Source organism: Chiloscyllium plagiosum, unplaced genomic scaffold, assembly GCF_037043375.1.
Source record: "Chiloscyllium plagiosum isolate Xiang-an unplaced genomic scaffold, Cpla_swu_hap1 HiC_scaffold_176, whole genome shotgun sequence".
Lineage (NCBI taxonomy): Eukaryota > Metazoa > Chordata > Chondrichthyes > Orectolobiformes > Hemiscylliidae > Chiloscyllium > Chiloscyllium plagiosum.
This window is the reverse complement of record NW_028270315.1, coordinates 381,125-408,400: the sequence shown is the minus strand read 5'-3', so window position 1 is coordinate 408,400 and position 27,276 is coordinate 381,125. Positions and strand designations below refer to the sequence as shown.

Sequence of the window (27,276 nt, the reverse complement as noted above, 5' to 3'; positions counted from 1 at the left end):
AAGGGTTTGTCACACGAGGTCTCTGGGTCTATACCCGATGGTGTTTCGAAAGGTAAGGCGGGATCTGACTGAACCTTACAGGCTACTGGGAGGCCTGGTCAGAGTGGATGTGAAGAAGATTAGATTAGATTACATTACATTACAGTGTGGAAACAGGCCCTTCGACCCAACAAGTCCACACCGACCCGCCGAAGCGCAACCCACCCATACCCCTACATTTGCCCCTTACCTAACACTACGGGCAATTTAGCATGGCCAATTCACCTGACCTGCACATCTTTGGACTGTGGGAGGAAACCGGAGCACCCGGAGGAAACCCACGCAGGCACGGGGAGAACGTGCAAACTCCACACAGTCAGTCGCCTGAGGCGGGAATTGAACCCGATGATCCCACTAGTAGGCGAGACGAGGACCTGGAAGTACAGCCTCAGGGTGAAGGGTCGTCCCTTCAGGCTGAGATGAGGTTGCATTTAAGACAGAGATAGAGAGGTTCTTGACTATAAGGGGATCAAGGGTTGTGGGGAGAGGGCAGGAGAATCGGGGTTGAGAAACCTGTGAGCCACGACCGAATGGCGGAGCGTGGGCCGAATGGCCCGATTCTGCTCCTACGTCTTATGGGCCGTCAGACCTTCCGTGGTCTTGCGGTCATGACAGAAAGCAGTTGTTTCCCAGAGGGTGGCGGCGGTCTGGAATGCACTGCTTGGGAGGGTAGCGAGGCGGGGAACCTCAAAACCTTGAAAAACTACTTGGATGAGCACTGGAAATGTCATAACCTTTCCTGGCTACGGACCAAGTGCTGGAAAGTGGGACTAGAGCAGACTTAGAGTAGCTTTGTCAGTGCGGACTCGGAGGGCCAAAGGGCCTCTTCTGTACTGTGTGACTGTGTGGGGAAGCTTTCTGATTCCCATCTGTTGATTGAGGCCGCCCCATTGATGCTTCCTGATGCGGAGCAGCCGGATGGATCCAAGTGCGCATTGAAGGTGAGAGGGTGGCAGAGAGCTTCGGAGCCTCCGTCCGTTTGGTTCAGGTTTCGTCTCGTCCTGATGCAAGCATCGATGTACGTGCTCAGTGGCTACCAATAGAGTGAAGGTGCAGTTGATCACTGACTCCACGCGTGGTGCTGCAGGTTGTAATGTCTAGACGAAAACAGAACTCGCTGCACCCTTCGGGAGAAGGGTCACTGGACTCGAAAAAGCGTTAATTCTGCTTTTTCCCCACAGATGCTGAGGTTTTGCTTACTGGGTGTTTTGCTTTATTTTGCATTTTAGACCTTGCTTTTTGATTGCACAGCCACTATCAAACCATTAGCTTGCTGTTAGCGCTGCAATTAGCACTCTTGAATCTTGATTTGCAATTCTAAGGAAGCAGACCGAATTGGAATGTTTGGAGCCGAACCAATAAAGGCTGATTTGCTGTAAATTGATCTTCACATCCCCGCCCCGTCGTGCTATTCATTTGCACGAGGTGGGTTGGGGGATGGGAGTTCACACTTTCCAAGACAAGATGGATTAGTCTGTAAGAGGTACTGTTCGTAAAGGTGAGCGAGCCGAGATTTCCTGACAGTGAGATTTTTCGGTCAGAATTCGAACCTGCTCCAATCATTTGCCTTGTGGGGAGGCAGGGATTTTTCACATTGGTAACAGCTGAGATTTTTAGAACGTCGAACAGAGCAGCGCAACAACAGGCCCTTCGGCAACTGTGAGAAACAAAACTCACTCACAATTCAGCCTGAGACAAAGCCTTGGAAACAAGAACATTTAATTCTTTACGGCCTTGCAAGAACAGGCGTTTTGCTCAAGCAATCAGGCTAGCAAAAGCGCGCGAAAACAAAACATGTAAGCATTCTTATTCAGTTTGCAAGTTGCGGAATCACGCCTCCCTTTTCCCATCCTATCATAAGCCGATTACCTCACTCGTTTTTCTCTAATTTTCCTTATCTGACTACCCTGCTGTCCTTGTCCTTGTCTGTTACAGCCTGTCTGCTATTTTATCCAGTTCCCCTTATCATACTATAAGCTTATTGTGAAATGCCCCTACTGCTACTTTTGTGGTCAGCTACAACACTTTAAAGTTATTTCTTAGTTTACAACTATTTCTTAAACAAAAACCTCTATATTCGTTAAAATCTTAGCCTTAGGTATGCTGCAAGAATCCCGCGACCGTTTGTGTAATGTTCCCCTTCCCCTCCCCCCACAACACCCCGTCACCCATCTGCAAAAACAACATCTCTAACTGCATTTCTAATCTCCCACAAACTGTCAGGGACATTTAAGCTACTGCTCGGCGAGCACACGCTGGACGGCAGTAAATTGAGGGGTGTGTAGGTTAGGTTGATCTTAGATTAAGAAAACTGCTCGGCACGACATCGTGGGCCGAAGGGCCTGTACTGTGCAATGTTCTAACTGCAGGCACATCCACACACATCAAAGACATGGAGGGCTCGGCTGAATCTATTGCTTTCTTCTCTACGTGTCACGTTTCATCGAGGTAGCGTCCTAGGCCCAAGCATCTTCAGCGAGTGGTGAGAATATGCAGTGCACTGCCTGAGAGAGAGGGTGCTGGAGGCAGATTCAATGGTGACTTTGGTCGGAGGGTCGGATACTTATCTGAAGAGAGAATATTTGCTGCAGGGCGAGTGGGACTGGGGAAGTTGCTCGTGCAGAGAGCTGATGCAGACATGACAGGCTGAATGTATCATTCAATGCGTGCAGTTCTGCAGTTGGTTACCGCCTCCTCAAAAACGCTGTGCTGGTCACGTGAGAAGTCACGTAAGCTTAGCCCTGACCCACTTGATTGGTGAGATACTGACGATCTCTACATGACCATGAGACAGTGGTTCACTGACAGGGGAAAAAAAGCAACTGCTGTAAACGGACCTGCTGCTCTCGTTAGAAATCCTGGGAGGACTACGGCGACAGGGAAACTGTCAGCAGTGATCTACAAGTCTTTGAACAGAATCAAGCTGATTGAAAACATGGAGGACAAATGGGACTTGAGGCAGTCCGCGGTATTGTAGTTATCGCTTCTCGGCCTTTTGGCTAAGATCAAGTGTAGTATCTGTTCTTATCAGTTTAATATCTGATACGTCCCTTATCTGGGGACCATATATTAAATTGATTTTTGGAGCAGGGAGATGGAATAGGGGCTTGCTCCGTCCACTCCACGCATCGACCTGGTATTGCAGTACCTCCGGGAACGGTGCACCCCTCATCTATAAATCTAAAAACAGCTTCATGTTTATAACTCAGGCTTTCGGTGCTTTGTGTCTGCTGGATGGGTTTGAGTACCAAGTGCTTCATTTCTCACACCTCACATCCAACCGGGCGTGAGTCGATTCAAACTCGTCTGTTCTAAGGTGGCTGCTCAGCTCCCGCTCCCTATCCTTCTCTCGCCATCTCTGTCTCTTGCGCACCTTGACACTTGCTCTCAATGTCATCCCCTCGGACCCCTGCTGCGTGCTGCACCTTCCCGCCAACGCCGGGCCCCGATCACACCACGTGGTGTCAGAATTTGGGAGTCGCAGCAACCGTAGCTGCCCACCAGCTTTTCATACTCGCGAGCGACATTTCAGAAAAACAAGAGAAGGTCAACTGTGCTACGTTGCTGCATGCTGCTGGGGATGAAGCTATCTCGGGGTTCAGTCGTTTTGATTTTGATGACTTGAAAGAGAGATTTCGAGAACACTGTGAGCTAGGACAAAAATCATCGGGACGTATTTAAGGCACATGCTTTTCATCAGACTGCAAGGGCAGGCGGAATCGATAGGTACGTATGTGACTGACCGGAAAAACGAGGCAAAGGACTGTGAGTTTCAGCCATTTTCCGATTCACGGAGCCGCGACAGAATCGTGTGTGCTATCACGAATGACTGAGTCAGAGGCAGGTTACTCAGAGAGTCAATTCTCACTGGGAAAAGCAAAGAGACAGCACTAACTCGACAACAGCACGTGAGAAAACGTAGAACAAACAAACCAATGTTTGCTGACCGGAACTGGCCTGGAAAGATAATAAGGCAGGTAGGAGCACTGCAGATTATCCGGCACCTGGGCTGTGTACGCAGGGACTGGCACAACACCCCCTTGCCTTCTTTTGCACTTAGAATGCTGCCAGTTCTGGCTGAGGCAGCAAAGTCAGTCTCACACAAGCAGCGTGTGCCAGCTGTCTGTGACAACAAATTCCAAAGACTCACAACCCTCTGAGAGAAGACGTTTCTCCTGATCTCACTCTTAAATTGGTGCCTCTTTATTCTGTTCAGTTCTAGACACTCCCATGAGGGAAAATGTCCTCTCAGCATTTACCCTGTCGAGCCACGTAAGAATCCAATATGTTTCAATAAGATTGTGTCTCATTCATTTAAACTCAGGATCTACACTCATCTGGAGGTAGGGTTTACCGGGCTCAGTTTTACTGAAAAGCTGACCTCCGGCTAGTTCAGCAAATAGGTCGTTGAGCAAAGGGAAAGGAAACCGCCTAGCACACACCAGCAGGTGAACTGTTGCAGCATGATATTGCGGCTCCGGCACTCAATCCCTCTACGAATGAAACCTAACAGCCTTCTTAACAGCACTATCCACTTGGGTGGCAACTTTCAGGGATCTATGTACATGGGACTCCAAGATCCCTCTGCACATCCACACTACCAAGAATCTTTCCATCGACCCAGTACTCTGCCTTCCTGTTATTCTTCCCAAAGTGCATCACCTCACATTTAGCTGCATTGAACTCCATTTGCCACCTCTCAGCCCAATTCTGCAGTTTATCCAAGTCCCCCTGCAACCTGTAACATTCTTCCACACTGACCACGACTCCACCGACTTTAGCGTCGTCTGCAAATTTACTAATCCATCCACCTATGTTATGCCTGCATCTAAGTCATTTATAAAAATGACAAACAGCAGTGGTCCCAAAACAGACCCTTGTGGCACACCACTAGTAACCGGACTCCAGGCTGAATATTTTCCATCAACCACCACCCGCTGCCTTCTTTCAGAAAGCCAGTTTCTAAGCCAAGCTGCTAAATCACCCTCAGTTCCATGCCTCTGCATTTTCTCCAACAGCCTACCACGTGGAACCTTATCAAAGGCTCCCGGCGTCCTGCTTCTCTATCCCATTGAAAACAATAGCGTGCTTCTTTAGAATTCTTGATCAGTCACTCTCAGAATCTTGACAAGTGATTGCCTTCGGCCCAGTTGAGTTTGATTCTGTCCAACCACATTCTTGCCCATAAAGCTCTAAGATTTCCTTTGTTGACGCGCAGGCTGTGTCTTCAGACTGACCGTATAACTGAACGTTCCCACCGTGAAAGCACCTGTTTGTGTTCCTCGCTCAGTTTCTGAAGGTTGCAGCGCAACGTGACTCAGCCGTATCAATGAAACCGGTGTCCACCTCCATTCTTACCGGTTTGCCGTTCAGTAAGGGAGCGACCGGGGCGTCGGCAGCTATCGCCAGTATCTGTAACAACAACACCTCATTGGTTTGTGCGCCTGGGCTTTTGTCTTCTTGCCCTTTTTGTACCATTTAGGATTTCTTCCTGTACTTTCGCTGCAGGTTATTGGTACTTTCTCCCCCGAGCGCACCCACTTAATATATTCTTTTTTAATGCTGCAGTTTCTGCACACAGCTTCTTTCCAGCAGCAATTTGCTGCTGCCTGACATGTGTTTCCACAGCAGTGGCAGTTTTGTGTCTGCGTTGGTGCTTGTCCCTGGGCCACCATTTTGTGAACTCTCAGCCACCATTTTGTGAGGTGTTGACCTTCCTTGGCTGCGAGTTCCATCACGGTTGCCATTCCCAGCACTTTCATTTAAGTGTAGTCACCTTTGCGTCAGTAATCTCTTCTGGATCGCTTCACATCTTACGGCAGGCTGCTACAAAAGGTAGAGTCTCGTGGGATCTGAGGTGAGTCGGCTAGCTGGATACAAAACCGACTCGGGGCGCATTTTTCGGAAAGGAGATCAGTAACTAGTGGCGTCCCGCAGGGCTCAGTGCTAGGACCTTTGTTGTTTGTGACGTGTAAATAAATGATCTGTACAAAGAGCTGTACAAAACTCCAGTTAGGCTACAATTGGGATATCGCGCGCAATGCTGTTCGGCACACTACCAGAAGGACGTGGATGCTTTGGAGAGGGTGCAGAGAAGGTTTACCAGCACGTTGCCTGCCCTGGAGCGCTTCTGCTGTGAGGAGAGATTGAATAAACTTGGATTGTCGTCACTGCAAAGACGGAAGCTGAGGGGCGACCTGATAGTGGTCGACAGCATACTGAGAGGCATCGAAAGGGTGGGGTGGCGAGTCAGTGGGTACAGGTTCACGGTGAGAGGGGGAAAGTGAGAAGGGAAAAGTGCGGGGAAAGGTTTTCACACAGAGGATGGTGGGTGCCTGGAACGCGTTGCCAGTCGAAGCGCTGGAAGCAGGCACATTAGGAACGTGGGTTGGTACATTAGGAACTTGCAGCGTGGGTTGGTACCTGGGACTTCGATGTTGTGGCTATTACGGAGACATGGGTAGAACAGGGACAGGATTGGCTGTTGCAGGTTCCAGGGTTTAAATGTTTTAGTAGGGTCAGAGGTGGGGGTAAAAGAGGGGGAGGTGTGGCATTGCTTGTCAAAGATAGTATTACAGCTGTGGAAAGGACGATGGATGAAGACTCGCCGTCTGAGGTAGTTTGGGCTGAGGTTAGGAATAGGAAAGGTGAGCTCACCCTGTTAGTAATTTTTTACAGGCCTCCTAATAGTCCTAGAAACGTAGAAGAAAGGATTGCGAGGATGATTCAAGAGAAGAGTGAAAGTAATAGGGTGGTTGTTATGGGGGACTTTAACTTTCCTGATATTGATTGGGAAAGCTATAGCTCAAGTTCGTTAGATGGGTCAGTGTTTGTCCAATGTGTGCAGGAGGGTTTCCTGACACAATATGTAGATAGGCCAACAAGAGGTGAGGCCATACTGGATTTGGTTCTGGGTAACGAACCAGGCCAGGTGTTAGAATTAGAGGTAGGTGAGCACTTTGGGGACAGTGACCACAATTCGGTGACTTTTACTCTCGCGATGGAGAGGGATAAGTGTGCACTACAGGGCAAGAGTTATAGCTGGGGGCAGGGAAATTATGATGCGGTGAGGCATGACTTAGGATGTGTGGCTTGGAAAAGTAAGCTTCAAGACAAGGGCGTAACTGATATGTGGAGCTTGTTCAAGGAGCAACTATTGAGTGTCCTTGATAAGTATGTACCCGTCAGGCAGGGAGGAAAGGGTCGTGTGAGGGAGCCGTGGTTTAATAAGGAATTGGAATCCCTTGTTAAATGGAAGAGGGCGGCCTATGTAAAGATGAGGCGTGAAGGTTCAATTGGGGCGATTGAGAGTTATACGGTAGCCAGGAAGGACCTGAAGAGAGAGCTAAGAGCAGCAAGGAGGGGACATGAAAGGGCCTTAGTTGGTAGGATTAGGGAAAACCCTAAGGCTTTCTATAGGTATGTCAGGAATAAAAGAATGACTAGGGTAGGAATAGGTCCAGTCAAGGATAGTAGTGGGAAGTTGCGTGTGGACGCTGAAGAGATTGGGGAGACATTGAATGAATACTTTTCGTCAGTATTCAATCAGGAACAGGACATTGTTGTCAATGTGAGTACTGAGTCACAATTAAGTAGAATGGATGGCTTTGAGGTATGTAGAGAAGAGGTGTTGGAAATTCTGGAAAGGGTGAAAATAGATAAGTCCCCTGGGCCTGATGGCATTTATCCTAGGATTCTCCGGGAAGCAAGAGAGGAGATTGCAGAGCCATTGGCCTTGATTTTTATGTCCTCGTTGTCTACAGGAGTAGTGCCAGAAGATTGGAGGCTAGCAAATGTGGTTCCCTTGTTCAAGAAGGGGAGTAGGGATAACCCTAGTAACTATTGGCTGGTGAGTCTCACTTCTGTTGTGGGCAAAATCTTAGAGAGAATTCTAAGGGATAGGATTTATGAACATCTGGATCGGAATAATGTGATCAAGGATAGTCAGCATGGTTTTGTGAAGGGCAGGTCGTGCCTCACAAACCTTATTGAATTCTTTGAGAAGGTGACTAAGGAGGTGAACGAGGGGAAAGCGGTAGATGTGGTGTATATGGATTTTAGTAAGGCGTTTGATAAGGTTCCTCATGGTGGACTACTGCAAAAAACACGGAGGTATGGCATTGAGGGTGAGTTGGAGGTTTGGATTAGGAGTTGGCTGGCTGGAAGAAGACAGAGGGTAGTAGTTGATGGCAAAGGTTCATCTTGGAGTGCCGTCACTAGCGGTGTTCCGCAAGGATCTGTTTTGGGACCATTGCTGTTTGTCATTTTTATAAATGACCTGGAGGAGGGGTTAGAAGGTTGGGTGAGCAAGTTTGCGGATGATACGAAAGTCGGAGGAGTTGTAGACAGTGAGGAAGGATGTGGCAGGTTACAGCGGGATATAGATAAGCTGCAGAACTGGGCAGAAAGGTGGCAAATGGCGTTCAATGTAGCTAAGTGTGAGGTGATTCACTTTGGTAAGAGTAATAAAAAGATGGGGTACTGGGCTAATGGACGGATACTTGGTAGTGTGGATGAGCAGAGGGATCTTGGTGTCCATGTACACAGATCTTTGAAAGTTGCCACCCAGGTAAATAGTGCGGTGAAGAAGGCATATGGCGTACTGGCTTTTATTGGTAGAGGAATTGAGTTCCGGAGTACTGAGGTCATGTTGCAGTTGTATAAGACTCTGGTGCGTCCGCATCTGGAGTATTGTGTGCAGTTTTGGTCGCCATACTATAGGAAGGATGTGGAGGCACTGGAACGGGTGCAGAGGAGGTTTACCAGGATGTTGCCTGGTATGGTAGAAAGATCATATGAGGAAAGGCTGAGGCACTTGGGGTTGTTTTCATTGGAGAAAAGAAGGTTTAGGGGTGACTTGATAGAGGTGTACAAGATGATTAGGGGTTTAGATAGGGTCGACAGTGAGAATCTTTTTCCAAGGGGGCATAGCTTTAAATTAAGGGGGGGTAGGTATAGGACAGATGTTAGGGGTAGGTTCTTTACTCAGCGAGTCGTGAGTTCATGGAATGCCCTGCCAGTAGCAGTGGTGGACTCTCCCTCATTATGGGCATTTAAGCAGGCATTGGATAGGCATATGGAGGATAGTGGGCTAGTGTAGGTTAGGTGGGCTTGGATCGGCGCAACATCGAGGGCCGAAGGGCCTGTACTGCGCTGTATTCTTCTATGTTCTATGTTTAAGGCTCACCTTGTTAGACACGTGAACGGGAGGCGGAACGGCGGGACTGAAACCACGTCTGGGCAACAAGTAGCACGTCCAAACAAGGAGTAGGAATCGGCACAGGCTCGCTGGGCCCTGTGTTATCGACCCGACGTGCCAAAGTCTCCGGCCACGTGTATAACTTTGGTGAATTTCTGCAAATACCTTGTAGACGGGGCTGTGACAGGGACCTTATTGGGGTGTCGACGATAATGAGGGCCATGGCGGGCATTTTTGCTGAGTTTGCAGATGGCACAAAGATAGCGAGAGGGACAGGTAGTTTTGAGGAAACGGGCAGGCTGCAGAAGGGCGTGGAGATGAAGGGCGAGTGGGGAAAGAAGTGACCAAGTGTGCGGTTTTGCACTTTGGTAGCAAGAACAATCGGGTAGACGATTTTCTGAACGAGGGAAAGGCTTTGCAAATCTGAAGCGCTGAGGGTCTTGGGAGTCTTAGTTCCAGGTTGTTTCATGATTAACATGCAGGTTCATCCGATGGTTCGGAAGGCAAATGCAGTGTCGGCATTCATTTCAAGCGGGCGAGAAAAAAGGAGCAGAGACGTGCTGCTGAGGCTGCATCAGACTCTGGTCTGACCACAGGTGGAATATCGGGAGCAGTTTTGTGCCCTGTACCAAAGGAAGGGATGCGCTGGTGTTGGAGGGAGTCTAGAGAAGGTTTACAAGCGTGTTCCCCCTGGGGCTGAAGGGTTTGTCACACGAGGTCTCTGGGTCTATACCCGATGGTGTTTCGAAAGGTAAGGCGGGATCTGACTGAACCTTACAGGCTACTGGGAGGCCTGGTCAGAGTGGATGTGAAGAAGATTAGATTAGATTACATTACATTACAGTGTGGAAACAGGCCCTTCGACCCAACAAGTCCACACCGACCCGCCGAAGCGCAACCCACCCATACCCCTACATTTGCCCCTTACCTAACACTACGGGCAATTTAGCATGGCCAATTCACCTGACCTGCACATCTTTGGACTGTGGGAGGAAACCGGAGCACCCGGAGGAAACCCACGCAGGCACGGGGAGAACGTGCAAACTCCACACAGTCAGTCGCCTGAGGCGGGAATTGAACCCGATGATCCCACTAGTAGGCGAGACGAGGACCTGGAAGTACAGCCTCAGGGTGAAGGGTCGTCCCTTCAGGCTGAGATGAGGTTGCATTTAAGACAGAGATAGAGAGGTTCTTGACTATAAGGGGATCAAGGGTTGTGGGGAGAGGGCAGGAGAATCGGGGTTGAGAAACCTGTGAGCCACGACCGAATGGCGGAGCGTGGGCCGAATGGCCCGATTCTGCTCCTACGTCTTATGGGCCGTCAGACCTTCCGTGGTCTTGCGGTCATGACAGAAAGCAGTTGTTTCCCAGAGGGTGGCGGCGGTCTGGAATGCACTGCTTGGGAGGGTAGCGAGGCGGGGAACCTCAAAACCTTGAAAAACTACTTGGATGAGCACTGGAAATGTCATAACCTTTCCTGGCTACGGACCAAGTGCTGGAAAGTGGGACTAGAGCAGACTTAGAGTAGCTTTGTCAGTGCGGACTCGGAGGGCCAAAGGGCCTCTTCTGTACTGTGTGACTGTGTGGGGAAGCTTTCTGATTCCCATCTGTTGATTGAGGCCGCCCCATTGATGCTTCCTGATGCGGAGCAGCCGGATGGATCCAAGTGCGCATTGAAGGTGAGAGGGTGGCAGAGAGCTTCGGAGCCTCCGTCCGTTTGGTTCAGGTTTCGTCTCGTCCTGATGCAAGCATCGATGTAAGTGCTCAGTGGCTACCAATAGAGTGAAGGTGCAGTTGATCACTGACTCCACGCGTGGTGCTGCAGGTTGTAATGTCTAGACGAAAACAGAACTCGCTGCACCCTTCGGGAGAAGGGTCACTGGACTCGAAAAAGCGTTAATTCTGCTTTTTCCCCACAGATGCTGAGGTTTTGCTTACTGGGTGTTTTGCTTTATTTTGCATTTTAGACCTTGCTTTTTGATTGCACAGCCACTATCAAACCATTAGCTTGCTGTTAGCGCTGCAATTAGCACTCTTGAATCTTGATTTGCAATTCTAAGGAAGCAGACCGAATTGGAATGTTTGGAGCCGAACCAATAAAGGCTGATTTGCTGTAAATTGATCTTCACATCCCCGCCCCGTCGTGCTATTCATTTGCACGAGGTGGGTTGGGGGATGGGAGTTCACACTTTCCAAGACAAGATGGATTAGTCTGTAAGAGGTACTGTTCGTAAAGGTGAGCGAGCCGAGATTTCCTGACAGTGAGATTTTTCGGTCAGAATTCGAACCTGCTCCAATCATTTGCCTTGTGGGGAGGCAGGGATTTTTCACATTGGTAACAGCTGAGATTTTTAGAACGTCGAACAGAGCAGCGCAACAACAGGCCCTTCGGCAACTGTGAGAAACAAAACTCACTCACAATTCAGCCTGAGACAAAGCCTTGGAAACAAGAACATTTAATTCTTTACGGCCTTGCAAGAACAGGCGTTTTGCTCAAGCAATCAGGCTAGCAAAAGCGCGCGAAAACAAAACATGTAAGCATTCTTATTCAGTTTGCAAGTTGCGGAATCACGCCTCCCTTTTCCCATCCTATCATAAGCCGATTACCTCACTCGTTTTTCTCTAATTTTCCTTATCTGACTACCCTGCTGTCCTTGTCCTTGTCTGTTACAGCCTGTCTGCTATTTTATCCAGTTCCCCTTATCATACTATAAGCTTATTGTGAAATGCCCCTACTGCTACTTTTGTGGTCAGCTACAACACTTTAAAGTTATTTCTTAGTTTACAACTATTTCTTAAACAAAAACCTCTATATTCGTTAAAATCTTAGCCTTAGGTATGCTGCAAGAATCCCGCGACCGTTTGTGTAATGTTCCCCTTCCCCTCCCCCCACAACACCCCGTCACCCATCTGCAAAAACAACATCTCTAACTGCATTTCTAATCTCCCACAAACTGTCAGGGACATTTAAGCTACTGCTCGGCGAGCACACGCTGGACGGCAGTAAATTGAGGGGTGTGTAGGTTAGGTTGATCTTAGATTAAGAAAACTGCTCGGCACGACATCGTGGGCCGAAGGGCCTGTACTGTGCAATGTTCTAACTGCAGGCACATCCACACACATCAAAGACATGGAGGGCTCGGCTGAATCTATTGCTTTCTTCTCTACGTGTCACGTTTCATCGAGGTAGCGTCCTAGGCCCAAGCATCTTCAGCGAGTGGTGAGAATATGCAGTGCACTGCCTGAGAGAGAGGGTGCTGGAGGCAGATTCAATGGTGACTTTGGTCGGAGGGTCGGATACTTATCTGAAGAGAGAATATTTGCTGCAGGGCGAGTGGGACTGGGGAAGTTGCTCGTGCAGAGAGCTGATGCAGACATGACAGGCTGAATGTATCATTCAATGCGTGCAGTTCTGCAGTTGGTTACCGCCTCCTCAAAAACGCTGTGCTGGTCACGTGAGAAGTCACGTAAGCTTAGCCCTGACCCACTTGATTGGTGAGATACTGACGATCTCTACATGACCATGAGACAGTGGTTCACTGACAGGGGAAAAAAAGCAACTGCTGTAAACGGACCTGCTGCTCTCGTTAGAAATCCTGGGAGGACTACGGCGACAGGGAAACTGTCAGCAGTGATCTACAAGTCTTTGAACAGAATCAAGCTGATTGAAAACATGGAGGACAAATGGGACTTGAGGCAGTCCGCGGTATTGTAGTTATCGCTTCTCGGCCTTTTGGCTAAGATCAAGTGTCTGTTCTTATCAGGACAGGGGTCGAGTTGCGAGTCATCAGAGCTAGTGGAGATCATCGCTGGATCGTGATTGGACGTTGGAGGATCGTTTGGTTGTGCTGACCTGCTATTGGTGGATCTTCATGCTGGCTTCGGCCTAACGCCAATTCAGGGACCAGCCAACCTCAGAGCAATGGCCTCAACAGCTGTGCGCAGCCCTGGGCAGGGGGTTCGAAACACCGTCCGGGTGTCTGTTAAGAAGGTGGAGGAGCGGACACCAGTCGATCGGACGGTGTTCGTCAAGAAGGTGTTGTTCGAGTGCTGTGGATTCGCCGCAGCAGATGTGTACTGCCTGCAGGATTTCCCTGGGGCAGGCTACTTCGATGTCACCTTCAGGAGCGTGAAGCAATGTGAGCAGCTCCTGAAGGTCTTCAAGGAGAAGGAAGGGGAGCCACTGTTCTCCATTTTGTCGGCGGTCCCCTTGTGTGTGCTTCCTGCACAGAGGAGCAGGGTTGTTACTATCCATATGTACAACCCCTACGTGCCAGCAACTGATGTCCTGACGTTCCTGGGAAGATATGTGCAGGTCGAGGGTCAAAGCACCGACGTGGTTGACCCTTTCGGGATCTGGACCAGCAAACGACAGGTCAAGGTAACCCTGAGGGTGGACGCCAGCGGGAATATCCTCCACCCACCCTCCAGCTTTGCTATCGGAGGGAGCAGAGGGTACCTGACTTATGCAGGGCAGCCGAAAGTGTGCCGAACCTGTGGGAGGTCAGGCCACATGGCGGCGGACTGCAAGGTCACGATCTGTCGCAATTGCAAGAAGGAGGGCCACCCGACCAAAGACTGCAAGGAGGAAAAGAACTGCAATCTGTGCGGGGAGGCGGGCCACGTGTACAGGGCCTGCCCAAGACGAGGGGCCGCCACCTACGCGCAGATGGCCAGAGGTGGGCTACAAAAGGACGGCAAGGCACCGCAAACCGGCAAGGAAATGGTGTCAGGAGGCACGCGACAGGAAGGACAGGCCGGAGCAGAGCAGATGACAGCTACTGGAGAGGTACAGCTGCCGAGCGAAGCTCCAACAGGACAGGAGGAGGAGGCGGAGAAGGGAAAGAAGGAGGCAGAGGAATGGACCGTGGTGAAAAACAGGAAGAGGAAAACCCACCCGGTCACCAAGACCTCCCAGAAAAAGGGGAAAAGGCAGCTGCAGGTGGAAGATACGGTCAGCTCTTCAGAGGGTGAGGACGGAAGAAAGGAGAGCCGTCACCAAAAGAAGAGGCAGAGCGCTGCGAGGAGAAAGGAGAGCAGCAACTGCCAACCAAGGGACGAGCCTCCTGAGGAAATGGGAAACCACCACCCCCCACCAGGTGAAAGCCAGGAGTGTCCCACCGCCACACAGCTCCAGGTGACTGGGAGCAGCGACCCTCTGACAGCCCCGCTGTCAGACATAGAAACAGACAGCGTGGACCCTGGTCTCGGCCCGATGACACCGGAGCGGGCAAATGGGCCGAGTGAGGAACCGGACAGCTACCTCAGCCCTGCGAGGGTCCAGCAGTTTGCGTACTGCATGGGGATGCAGACAGCTACCCCAGAGGGGCAGGACCAGCAGCAATCGGACATGGGTAACCTTACAACCTGTTAACAAAATGGGGTTTAAAATTGCAACCATCAATGTGCGCAGCATAAAATCTGCTGCGCGATGTGTTTCAACTCTGGCCTTCCTGGCCAACGTGAAAGCTGATGTCCTGTTTCTGCAGGAGTGTGGGATACCGCACCTCAGCAGTTACAGGAGATGGTCGAGCTTGTGGGCCCATGGGCCGTCAGTGTGGTCGGGGGGCAACGATAACCGCTCCTCGGGCCTGGGTATTCTGTTACGGGGAGGCAACTTCACCATCTTCGAGGTTAAGGAGGTGGTGGGCGGGCGCCTCCTCGTTGCTGATGTTACATACAGAAACGCTCCCGTGAGACTAATTAATGTGTACGCCCCAGCGGGTAAGAGTGAACGGTTGGCCGTCCTGCAGCAGCTTCCACTGTTGCTGGCTACGTCCAGGCCGGTCATTCTGGCCGGAGACTTCAACTGTATCATCGATGCAGATGGACGATCCGGCGGGGGGGACAGTAAACTGGACGCCACGTCCAGAGCCCTGATGGACACGGTCAAAGACTCCAAGCTGCACGACGTCTTCAGCACCCCTGCAGACGGAGCGCAGCGTAGATATACATGGTCACGGGCAGACGGGTCTATCCGCTCAAGGATAGATTACCTGTTTGTGTCCCGAACGTTCTCGGTCAGATCCACCGACGTCAAGCCGGTGTTCTTCTCTGACCACTGCCTCCTGCTGGCCGACTGTCACCTACAGGACGAGCAGCGGGCTGGTAAGGGAACGTGGAAACTGAACACCAAGCTGTTGACCCCGGGAAACATTGAGGAGCTCAAGAGGGATTACGCAGGTTGGAGAACCGTGAAGTCCCTCTTTGAGTCTCCAGCAGACTGGTGGGAAACAGTAAAAGGGAACATCAGGAGGTTCTTCATCCTCAAAGGTGTTCAGGAGGCGAGAGAGAGACGGGGAAAACTGTCCCAGCTCCAGGAAAGTATGCAGAACCTGCTCCTGCTGCAGACGTTGGGGGTCGATGTCACGGAGGACCTCAAGGAGGTGAAGGGCCAGCAAGCCTCGCTCTTTGCCTCGGAGGCCTCCAAGATAATCTTCCGGTCCAGGGTCCGCTCGGTGGAGCAGGACGAGACGTGCTCACGTTTCTTCTTCCAGAAGGTGCACAAAGAGAGCTCCGTGCTCAGCAGCCTGAAGGAAGAAGATGGCTCGGTAACGTCATCTCAGGCTGACATCATGAGGATCAGCAAATCCTTCTATGCCAGTCTGTATGACTCGAAGCCAACCGACAGCGCGGCCTCCCAGTCGTTCCTGTCCTCTATCACGGAGGTCCTAGACGACGGAACACGAGAGAGGCTGGACCAGCCGCTATCTCTGGATGAGCTGACCAAGGCCCTCGAGTCCTTCGAAAAGAATAAAACTCCCGGAAGCGACGGCTTACCGGTCGAGCTCTATTCCGCTCTTTGGGACTTGATTGGCCGGGACCTGCTGGAGGTGTATGTCAGTATGCTTCTGGCAGGTACCATGAGTGAATCCATGAGGAAAGGCATCATCACCCTCGTCTACAAGCAGAAGGGGGAGAGGGAAGAAATTAGAAATTGGAGACCGATCTCACTGTTAAACACAGACTACAAAATCTTGTCAAAGGTCATCGCCAACCGGGTCAGGTCTGCTCTGGGATCGGTGATTCACCCTGACCAAACCTGTGCTGTACCGGGCAGGAAGATCGCTGAGAGCCTCGCACTCCTCAGGGATACGATCGCCTACGTGCAGGACAGGGGGGTGGACACCTGCCTCATCAGCCTGGACCAGGAGAAAGCCTTTGACAGGATATCGCATACATATATGAGGGATGTCCTCTCCAAAATGGGTTTCGGGGAGGGAATCGCTAATTGGATCAGACTGCTCTACACCAACATTGTCAGTGCAGTCTCAATCAATGGGTGGGAATCAGATAGCTTCCCAGTCAGATCTGGAGTCAGGCAGGGCTGCCCTCTCTCTCCTGCCTTGTTTGTGTGTTGCATAGAGCCATTTGCCGAGTCCATCAGGAAGGATGCGAGCCTGAGAGGGGTGACTATTCCTGGCAGCGGGGGCCTGCAGGTTAAGGCCTCCCTGTACATGGATGACGTCGCCGTTTTCTGCTCGGATCCGCTGTCCGTGCACAGACTCATGTGCATCTGTGACCAGTTCGAACGGGCCTCGGGGGCCAAGGTAAACCGAGGCAAGAGCGAGGCCATGCTCTTCGGGAACTGGGCCGACCAATCCTCGATCCCCTTCACCGTCAGGACTGACCACCTGAAGGTGCTGGGTATTTGGTTCGGGGGGGCTGGGGCGTGCACCAAGACCTGGGAGGAGCGGATCAGAAAGGTGAGACAGAAACTGGGCAGATGGGAGCAACGGTCGCTCTCCATCGCGGGTAAGAACCTGGTCATCAGGTGTGAGGTACTCTCAGTATTGTTATACGTGGCACAGGTCTGGCCTATCCCCAGAACCTGTGCCGCCGCAGTCACCCGGGCCATCTTCCACTTCGTGTGGAGATCAAAGATGGACCGGGTCCGAAGAGATGTAATGTACAAAGACCGGTGCAATGGGGGAAAAAACACACCCAATGCCACCCTCACCCTGATGGCCACCTTTGTGTGTGGCTGCATCAAGCTGTGCGTGGATCCCCGGTACGCAAACACCAAGTGTCACTACGTACTGAGGTTCTACCTGTCCCCGGTGTTGCGAAGGATGGGCCTGGCCTCGCTGCCGCGGAACGCTCCGAGTAGTTGGACCGTTCCGTATCACCTGTCCTTCGTGGAGAAATTTATCAAGAAAAACACCTTTGACCACAAGTCCATCAGGAAGTGGTCAGCACGTAGTGTCCTTGAGACCCTTCGGGAAAAGGAGAGGGCGGATCCTGTCGAGCGGTTCCCTGAGCAGACTGTCAAAGCCATTTGGCAGAATGCCTCATCGCCAGAACTTTCCAACAAGCACCAAGACATGGCTTGGCTGGTGGTGAGAAGGGCTCTGCCTGTGAGATCATTTATGCACGCCCGGACTCTCTGCCGCACCGCACGCTGCCCTCGAAGCGGCTGCGGGGGGGACGAGACTGTCACACACCTCCTTCTGGAATGTGCCTATGCAGAGGAAGTCTGGAGAGAAATGCAGTGGTGTTTGTCGAGGTTCGTCCCGAGCAGCGCCGTGACGCGGGACTCCGTGCTCTACGGCCTGTTCCCCGGGACGCACACCGAGACGAACATCAACTGCGCCTGGAGGATCATCAACTCGGTGAAGGACGCTCTCTGGGTGGTCCGAAACCTGTTGATCTTCCAGCTGAAGGAGTTGACCCCGACTGAGTGTTGCAGACTGGCACATTCCATGGTCCAGGACTACGTGTTGAGGGACGCGATGAAGCTTGGGGCAGCTGCCGCCAAGGCGCGGTGGGGAAAGACCACCGTCTAACATCTGCCTGCCTAATGAAGAACAGGGGGCCCACACAGTCATTTGGGCTCCGCTGGCGTCTGAGCTCAATGTAATCGCACTAACCTGTGAATATGAATGATTACCCTGTTTCAATACGTAAAGAAATGGAATGTTCACAGAATGATGACATGTCCAATTGTATAGATTAAATATATATGAATAAAGTATATTTTTGAAAAAAAAAAAAAAAAAAAAAAATCTGTTCTTATCAGTTTAATATCTGATACGTCCCTTATCTGGGGACCATATATTAAATTGATTTTTGGAGCAGGGAGATGGAATAGGGGCTTGCTCCGTCCACTCCACGCATCGACCTGGTATTGCAGTACCTCCGGGAACGGTGCACCCCTCATCTATAAATCTAAAAACAGCTTCATGTTTATAACTCAGGCTTTCGGTGCTTTGTGTCTGCTGGATGGGTTTGAGTACCAAGTGCTTCATTTCTCACACCTCACATCCAACCGGGCGTGAGTCGATTCAAACTCGTCTGTTCTAAGGTGGCTGCTCAGCTCCCGCTCCCTATCCTTCTCTCGCCATCTCTGTCTCTTGCGCACCTTGACACTTGCTCTCAATGTCATCCCCTCGGACCCCTGCTGCGTGCTGCACCTTCCCGCCAACGCCGGGCCCCGATCACACCACGTGGTGTCAGAATTTGGGAGTCGCAGCAACCGTAGCTGCCCACCAGCTTTTCATACTCGCGAGCGACATTTCAGAAAAACAAGAGAAGGTCAACTGTGCTACGTTGCTGCATGCTGCTGGGGATGAAGCTATCTCGGGGTTCAGTCGTTTTGATTTTGATGACTTGAAAGAGAGATTTCGAGAACACTGTGAGCTAGGACAAAAATCATCGGGACGTATTTAAGGCACATGCTTTTCATCAGACTGCAAGGGCAGGCGGAATCGATAGGTACGTATGTGACTGACCGGAAAAACGAGGCAAAGGACTGTGAGTTTCAGCCATTTTCCGATTCACGGAGCCGCGACAGAATCGTGTGTGCTATCACGAATGACTGAGTCAGAGGCAGGTTACTCAGAGAGTCAATTCTCACTGGGAAAAGCAAAGAGACAGCACTAACTCGACAACAGCACGTGAGAAAACGTAGAACAAACAAACCAATGTTTGCTGACCGGAACTGGCCTGGAAAGATAATAAGGCAGGTAGGAGCACTGCAGATTATCCGGCACCTGGGCTGTGTACGCAGGGACTGGCACAACACCCCCTTGCCTTCTTTTGCACTTAGAATGCTGCCAGTTCTGGCTGAGGCAGCAAAGTCAGTCTCACACAAGCAGCGTGTGCCAGCTGTCTGTGACAACAAATTCCAAAGACTCACAACCCTCTGAGAGAAGACGTTTCTCCTGATCTCACTCTTAAATTGGTGCCTCTTTATTCTGTTCAGTTCTAGACACTCCCATGAGGGAAAATGTCCTCTCAGCATTTACCCTGTCGAGCCACGTAAGAATCCAATATGTTTCAATAAGATTGTGTCTCATTCATTTAAACTCAGGATCTACACTCATCTGGAGGTAGGGTTTACCGGGCTCAGTTTTACTGAAAAGCTGACCTCCGGCTAGTTCAGCAAATAGGTCGTTGAGCAAAGGGAAAGGAAACCGCCTAGCACACACCAGCAGGTGAACTGTTGCAGCATGATATTGCGGCTCCGGCACTCAATCCCTCTACGAATGAAACCTAACAGCCTTCTTAACAGCACTATCCACTTGGGTGGCAACTTTCAGGGATCTATGTACATGGGACTCCAAGATCCCTCTGCACATCCACACTACCAAGAATCTTTCCATCGACCCAGTACTCTGCCTTCCTGTTATTCTTCCCAAAGTGCATCACCTCACATTTAGCTGCATTGAACTCCATTTGCCACCTCTCAGCCCAATTCTGCAGTTTATCCAAGTCCCCCTGCAACCTGTAACATTCTTCCACACTGACCACGACTCCACCGACTTTAGCGTCGTCTGCAAATTTACTAATCCATCCACCTATGTTATGCCTGCATCTAAGTCATTTATAAAAATGACAAACAGCAGTGGTCCCAAAACAGACCCTTGTGGCACACCACTAGTAACCGGACTCCAGGCTGAATATTTTCCATCAACCACCACCCGCTGCCTTCTTTCAGAAAGCCAGTTTCTAAGCCAAGCTGCTAAATCACCCTCAGTTCCATGCCTCTGCATTTTCTCCAACAGCCTACCACGTGGAACCTTATCAAAGGCTCCCGGCGTCCTGCTTCTCTATCCCATTGAAAACAATAGCGTGCTTCTTTAGAATTCTTGATCAGTCACTCTCAGAATCTTGACAAGTGATTGCCTTCGGCCCAGTTGAGTTTGATTCTGTCCAACCACATTCTTGCCCATAAAGCTCTAAGATTTCCTTTGTTGACGCGCAGGCTGTGTCTTCAGACTGACCGTATAACTGAACGTTCCCACCGTGAAAGCACCTGTGTGTGTTCCTCGCTCAGTTTCTGAAGGTTGCAGCGCAACGTGACTCAGCCGTATCAATGAAACCGGTGTCCACCTCCATTCTTACCGGTTTGCCGTTCAGTAAGGGAGCGACCGGGGCGTCGGCAGCTATCGCCAGTATCTGTAACAACAACACCTCATTGGTTTGTGCGCCTGGGCTTTTGTCTTCTTGCCCTTTTTGTACCATTTAGGATTTCTTCCTGTACTTTCGCTGCAGGTTATTGGTACTTTCTCCCCCGAGCGCACCCACTTAATATATTCTTTTTTAATGCTGCAGTTTCTGCACACAGCTTCTTTCCAGCAGCAATTTGCTGCTGCCTGACATGTGTTTCCACAGCAGTGGCAGTTTTGTGTCTGCGTTGGTGCTTGTCCCTGGGCCACCATTTTGTGAACTCTCAGCCACCATTTTGTGAGGTGTTGACCTTCCTTGGCTGCGAGTTCCATCACGGTTGCCATTCCCAGCACTTTCATTTAAGTGTAGTCACCTTTGCGTCAGTAATCTCTTCTGGATCGCTTCACATCTTACGGCAGGCTGCTACAAAAGGTAGAGTCTCGTGGGATCTGAGGTGAGTCGGCTAGCTGGATACAAAACCGACTCGGGGCGCATTTTTCGGAAAGGAGATCAGTAACTAGTGGCGTCCCGCAGGGCTCAGTGCTAGGACCTTTGTTGTTTGTGACGTGTAAATAAATGATCTGTACAAAGAGCTGTACAAAACTCCAGTTAGGCTACAATTGGGATATCGCGCGCAATGCTGTTCGGCACACTACCAGAAGGACGTGGATGCTTTGGAGAGGGTGCAGAGAAGGTTTACCAGCACGTTGCCTGCCCTGGAGCGCTTCTGCTGTGAGGAGAGATTGAATAAACTTGGATTGTCGTCACTGCAAAGACGGAAGCTGAGGGGCGACCTGATAGTGGTCGACAGCATACTGAGAGGCATCGAAAGGGTGGGGTGGCGAGTCAGTGGGTACAGGTTCACGGTGAGAGGGGGAAAGTGAGAAGGGAAAAGTGCGGGGAAAGGTTTTCACACAGAGGATGGTGGGTGCCTGGAACGCGTTGCCAGTCGAAGCGCTGGAAGCAGGCACATTAGGAACGTGGGTTGGTACATTAGGAACTTGCAGCGTGGGTTGGTACCTGGGACTTCGATGTTGTGGCTATTACGGAGACATGGGTAGAACAGGGACAGGATTGGCTGTTGCAGGTTCCAGGGTTTAAATGTTTTAGTAGGGTCAGAGGTGGGGGTAAAAGAGGGGGAGGTGTGGCATTGCTTGTCAAAGATAGTATTACAGCTGTGGAAAGGACGATGGATGAAGACTCGCCGTCTGAGGTAGTTTGGGCTGAGGTTAGGAATAGGAAAGGTGAGCTCACCCTGTTAGTAATTTTTTACAGGCCTCCTAATAGTCCTAGAAACGTAGAAGAAAGGATTGCGAGGATGATTCAAGAGAAGAGTGAAAGTAATAGGGTGGTTGTTATGGGGGACTTTAACTTTCCTGATATTGATTGGGAAAGCTATAGCTCAAGTTCGTTAGATGGGTCAGTGTTTGTCCAATGTGTGCAGGAGGGTTTCCTGACACAATATGTAGATAGGCCAACAAGAGGTGAGGCCATACTGGATTTGGTTCTGGGTAACGAACCAGGCCAGGTGTTAGAATTAGAGGTAGGTGAGCACTTTGGGGACAGTGACCACAATTCGGTGACTTTTACTCTCGCGATGGAGAGGGATAAGTGTGCACTACAGGGCAAGAGTTATAGCTGGGGGCAGGGAAATTATGATGCGGTGAGGCATGACTTAGGATGTGTGGCTTGGAAAAGTAAGCTTCAAGACAAGGGCGTAACTGATATGTGGAGCTTGTTCAAGGAGCAACTATTGAGTGTCCTTGATAAGTATGTACCCGTCAGGCAGGGAGGAAAGGGTCGTGTGAGGGAGCCGTGGTTTAATAAGGAATTGGAATCCCTTGTTAAATGGAAGAGGGCGGCCTATGTAAAGATGAGGCGTGAAGGTTCAATTGGGGCGATTGAGAGTTATACGGTAGCCAGGAAGGACCTGAAGAGAGAGCTAAGAGCAGCAAGGAGGGGACATGAAAGGGCCTTAGTTGGTAGGATTAGGGAAAACCCTAAGGCTTTCTATAGGTATGTCAGGAATAAAAGAATGACTAGGGTAGGAATAGGTCCAGTCAAGGATAGTAGTGGGAAGTTGCGTGTGGAGGCTGAAGAGATTGGGGAGACATTGAATGAATACTTTTCGTCAGTATTCAATCAGGAACAGGACATTGTTGTCAATGTGAGTACTGAGTCACAATTAAGTAGAATGGATGGCTTTGAGGTATGTAGAGAAGAGGTGTTGGAAATTCTGGAAAGGGTGAAAATAGATAAGTCCCCTGGGCCTGATGGCATTTATCCTAGGATTCTCCGGGAAGCAAGGGAGGAGATTGCAGAGCCATTGGCCTTGATTTTTATGTCCTCGTTGTCTACAGGAGTAGTGCCAGAAGATTGGAGGCTAGCAAATGTGGTTCCCTTGTTCAAGAAGGGGAGTAGGGATAACCCTAGTAACTATTGGCTGGTGAGTCTCACTTCTGTTGTGGGCAAAATCTTAGAGAGAATTCTAAGGGATAGGATTTATGAACATCTGGATAGGAATAATGTGATCAAGGATAGTCAGCATGGTTTTGTGAAGGGCAGGTCGTGCCTCACAAACCTTATTGAATTCTTTGAGAAGGTGACTAAGGAGGTGAACGAGGGGAAAGCGGTAGATGTGGTGTATATGGATTTTAGTAAGGCGTTTGATAAGATTCCTCATGGTGGACTACTGCAAAAAACACGGAGGTATGGCATTGAGGGTGAGTTGGAGGTTTGGATTAGGAGTTGGCTGGCTGGAAGAAGACAGAGGGTAGTAGTTGATGGCAAAGGTTCATCTTGGAGTGCCGGCACTAGCGGTGTTCCGCAAGGATCTGTTTTGGGACCATTGCTGTTTGTCATTTTTATAAATGACCTGGAGGAGGGGTTAGAAGGTTGGGTGAGCAAGTTTGCGGATGATACGAAAGTCGGAGGAGTTGTAGACAGTGAGGAAGGATGTGGCAGGTTACAGCGGGATATAGATAAGCTGCAGAACTGGGCAGAAAGGTGGCAAATGGCGTTCAATGTAGCTAAGTGTGAGGTGATTCACTTTGGTAAGAGTAATAAAAAGATGGGGTACTGGGCTAATGGACGGATACTTGGTAGTGTGGATGAGCAGAGGGATCTTGGTGTCCATGTACACAGATCTTTGAAAGTTGCCACCCAGGTAAATAGTGCGGTGAAGAAGGCATATGGCGTACTGGCTTTTATTGGTAGAGGAATTGAGTTCCGGAGTACTGAGGTCATGTTGCAGTTGTATAAGACTCTGGTGCGGCCGCATCTGGAGTATTGTGTGCAGTTTTGGTCGCCATACTATAGGAAGGATGTGGAGGCACTGGAACGGGTGCAGAGGAGGTTTACCAGGATGTTGCCTGGTATGGTAGAAAGATCATATGAGGAAAGGCTGAGGCACTTGGGGTTGTTTTCATTGGAGAAAAGAAGGTTTAGGGGTGACTTGATAGAGGTGTACAAGATGATTAGGGGTTTAGATAGGGTCGACAGTGAGAATCTTTTTCCAAGGGGGCATAGCTTTAAATTAAGGGGGGGTAGGTATAGGACAGATGTTAGGGGTAGGTTCTTTACTCAGCGAGTCGTGAGTTCATGGAATGCCCTGCCAGTAGCAGTGGTGGACTCTCCCTCATTATGGGCATTTAAGCAGGCATTGGATAGGCATATGGAGGATAGTGGGCTAGTGTAGGTTAGGTGGGCTTGGATCGGCGCAACATCGAGGGCCGAAGGGCCTGTACTGCGCTGTATTCTTCTATGTTCTATGTTTAAGGCTCACCTTGTTAGACACGTGAACGGGAGGCGGAACGGCGGGACTGAAACCACGTCTGGGCAACAAGTAGCACGGCCAAACAAGGAGTAGGAATCGGCACAGGCTCGCTGGGCCCTGTGTTATCGACCCGACGTGCCAAAGTCTCCGGCCACGTGTATAACTTTGGTGAATTTCTGCAAATACCTTGTAGACGGGGCTGTGACAGGGACCTTATTGGGGTGTCGACGATAATGAGGGCCACGGCGGGCATTTTTGCTGAGTTTGCAGATGGCACAAAGATAGCGAGAGGGACAGGTAGTTTTGAGGAAACGGGCAGGCTGCAGAAGGGCGTGGAGATGAAGGGCGAGTGGGGAAAGAAGTGACCAAGTGTGCGGTTTTGCACTTTGGTAGCAAGAACAATCGGGTAGACGATTTTCTGAACGAGGGAAAGGCTTTGCAAATCTGAAGCGCTGAGGGTCTTGGGAGTCTTAGTTCCAGGTTGTTTCATGATTAACATGCAGGTTCATCCGATGGTTCGGAAGGCAAATGCAGTGTCGGCATTCATTTCAAGCGGGCGAGAAAAAAGGAGCAGAGACGTGCTGCTGAGGCTGCATCAGACTCTGGTCTGACCACAGGTGGAATATCGGGAGCAGTTTTGTGCCCTGTACCAAAGGAAGGGATGCGCTGGTGTTGGAGGGAGTCTAGAGAAGGTTTACAAGCGTGTTCCCCCTGGGGCTGAAGGGTTTGTCACACGAGGTCTCTGGGTCTATACCCGATGGTGTTTCGAAAGGTAAGGCGGGATCTGACTGAACCTTACAGGCTACTGGGAGGCCTGGTCAGAGTGGATGTGAAGAAGATTAGATTAGATTACATTACATTACAGTGTGGAAACAGGCCCTTCGACCCAACAAGTCCACACCGACCCGCCGAAGCGCAACCCACCCATACCCCTACATTTGCCCCTTACCTAACACTACGGGCAATTTAGCATGGCCAATTCACCTGACCTGCACATCTTTGGACTGTGGGAGGAAACCGGAGCACCCGGAGGAAACCCACGCAGGCACGGGGAGAACGTGCAAACTCCACACAGTCAGTCGCCTGAGGCGGGAATTGAACCCGATGATCCCACTAGTAGGCGAGACGAGGACCTGGAAGTACAGCCTCAGGGTGAAGGGTCGTCCCTTCAGGCTGAGATGAGGTTGCATTTAAGACAGAGATAGAGAGGTTCTTGACTATAAGGGGATCAAGGGTTGTGGGGAGAGGGCAGGAGAATCGGGGTTGAGAAACCTGTGAGCCACGACCGAATGGCGGAGCGTGGGCCGAATGGCCCGATTCTGCTCCTACGTCTTATGGGCCGTCAGACCTTCCGTGGTCTTGCGGTCATGACAGAAAGCAGTTGTTTCCCAGAGGGTGGCGGCGGTCTGGAATGCACTGCTTGGGAGGGTAGCGAGGCGGGGAACCTCAAAACCTTGAAAAACTACTTGGATGAGCACTGGAAATGTCATAACCTTTCCTGGCTACGGACCAAGTGCTGGAAAGTGGGACTAGAGCAGACTTAGAGTAGCTTTGTCAGTGCGGACTCGGAGGGCCAAAGGGCCTCTTCTGTACTGTGTGACTGTGTGGGGAAGCTTTCTGATTCCCATCTGTTGATTGAGGCCGCCCCATTGATGCTTCCTGATGCGGAGCAGCCGGATGGATCCAAGTGCGCATTGAAGGTGAGAGGGTGGCAGAGAGCTTCGGAGCCTCCGTCCGTTTGGTTCAGGTTTCGTCTCGTCCTGATGCAAGCATCGATGTACGTGCTCAGTGGCTACCAATAGAGTGAAGGTGCAGTTGATCACTGACTCCACGCGTGGTGCTGCAGGTTGTAATGTCTAGACGAAAACAGAACTCGCTGCACCCTTCGGGAGAAGGGTCACTGGACTCGAAAAAGCGTTAATTCTGCTTTTTCCCCACAGATGCTGAGGTTTTGCTTACTGGGTGTTTTGCTTTATTTTGCATTTTAGACCTTGCTTTTTGATTGCACAGCCACTATCAAACCATTAGCTTGCTGTTAGCGCTGCAATTAGCACTCTTGAATCTTGATTTGCAATTCTAAGGAAGCAGACCGAATTGGAATGTTTGGAGCCGAACCAATAAAGGCTGATTTGCTGTAAATTGATCTTCACATCCCCGCCCCGTCGTGCTATTCATTTGCACGAGGTGGGTTGGGGGATGGGAGTTCACACTTTCCAAGACAAGATGGATTAGTCTGTAAGAGGTACTGTTCGTAAAGGTGAGCGAGCCGAGATTTCCTGACAGTGAGATTTTTCGGTCAGAATTCGAACCTGCTCCAATCATTTGCCTTGTGGGGAGGCAGGGATTTTTCACATTGGTAACAGCTGAGATTTTTAGAACGTCGAACAGAGCAGCGCAACAACAGGCCCTTCGGCAACTGTGAGAAACAAAACTCACTCACAATTCAGCCTGAGACAAAGCCTTGGAAACAAGAACATTTAATTCTTTACGGCCTTGCAAGAACAGGCGTTTTGCTCAAGCAATCAGGCTAGCAAAAGCGCGCGAAAACAAAACATGTAAGCATTCTTATTCAGTTTGCAAGTTGCGGAATCACGCCTCCCTTTTCCCATCCTATCATAAGCCGATTACCTCACTCGTTTTTCTCTAATTTTCCTTATCTGACTACCCTGCTGTCCTTGTCCTTGTCTGTTACAGCCTGTCTGCTATTTTATCCAGTTCCCCTTATCATACTATAAGCTTATTGTGAAATGCCCCTACTGCTACTTTTGTGGTCAGCTACAACACTTTAAAGTTATTTCTTAGTTTACAACTATTTCTTAAACAAAAACCTCTATATTCGTTAAAATCTTAGCCTTAGGTATGCTGCAAGAAT

The 27,276-nt window shown here is 50.2% G+C and overlaps 2 non-coding genes across 2 annotated transcripts; both read left to right on the top strand.

Annotated features, from left to right (window-relative positions):
- Positions 1 to 3,018: 3,018 nt before the first annotated feature.
- On the top strand, positions 3,019 to 3,209 carry LOC148133913 (U2 spliceosomal RNA). Its single transcript, XR_015756018.1, has one exon. It is a non-coding gene; the product is annotated as a U2 spliceosomal RNA (small nuclear RNA).
- Positions 3,210 to 18,211: 15,002 nt separating this feature from the next.
- LOC148133912 (U2 spliceosomal RNA) lies at positions 18,212 to 18,396 on the top strand. Its single transcript, XR_015756020.1, has one exon. It is a non-coding gene; the product is annotated as a U2 spliceosomal RNA (small nuclear RNA).
- The last annotated feature ends 8,880 nt before the right edge of the window (positions 18,397 to 27,276 follow it).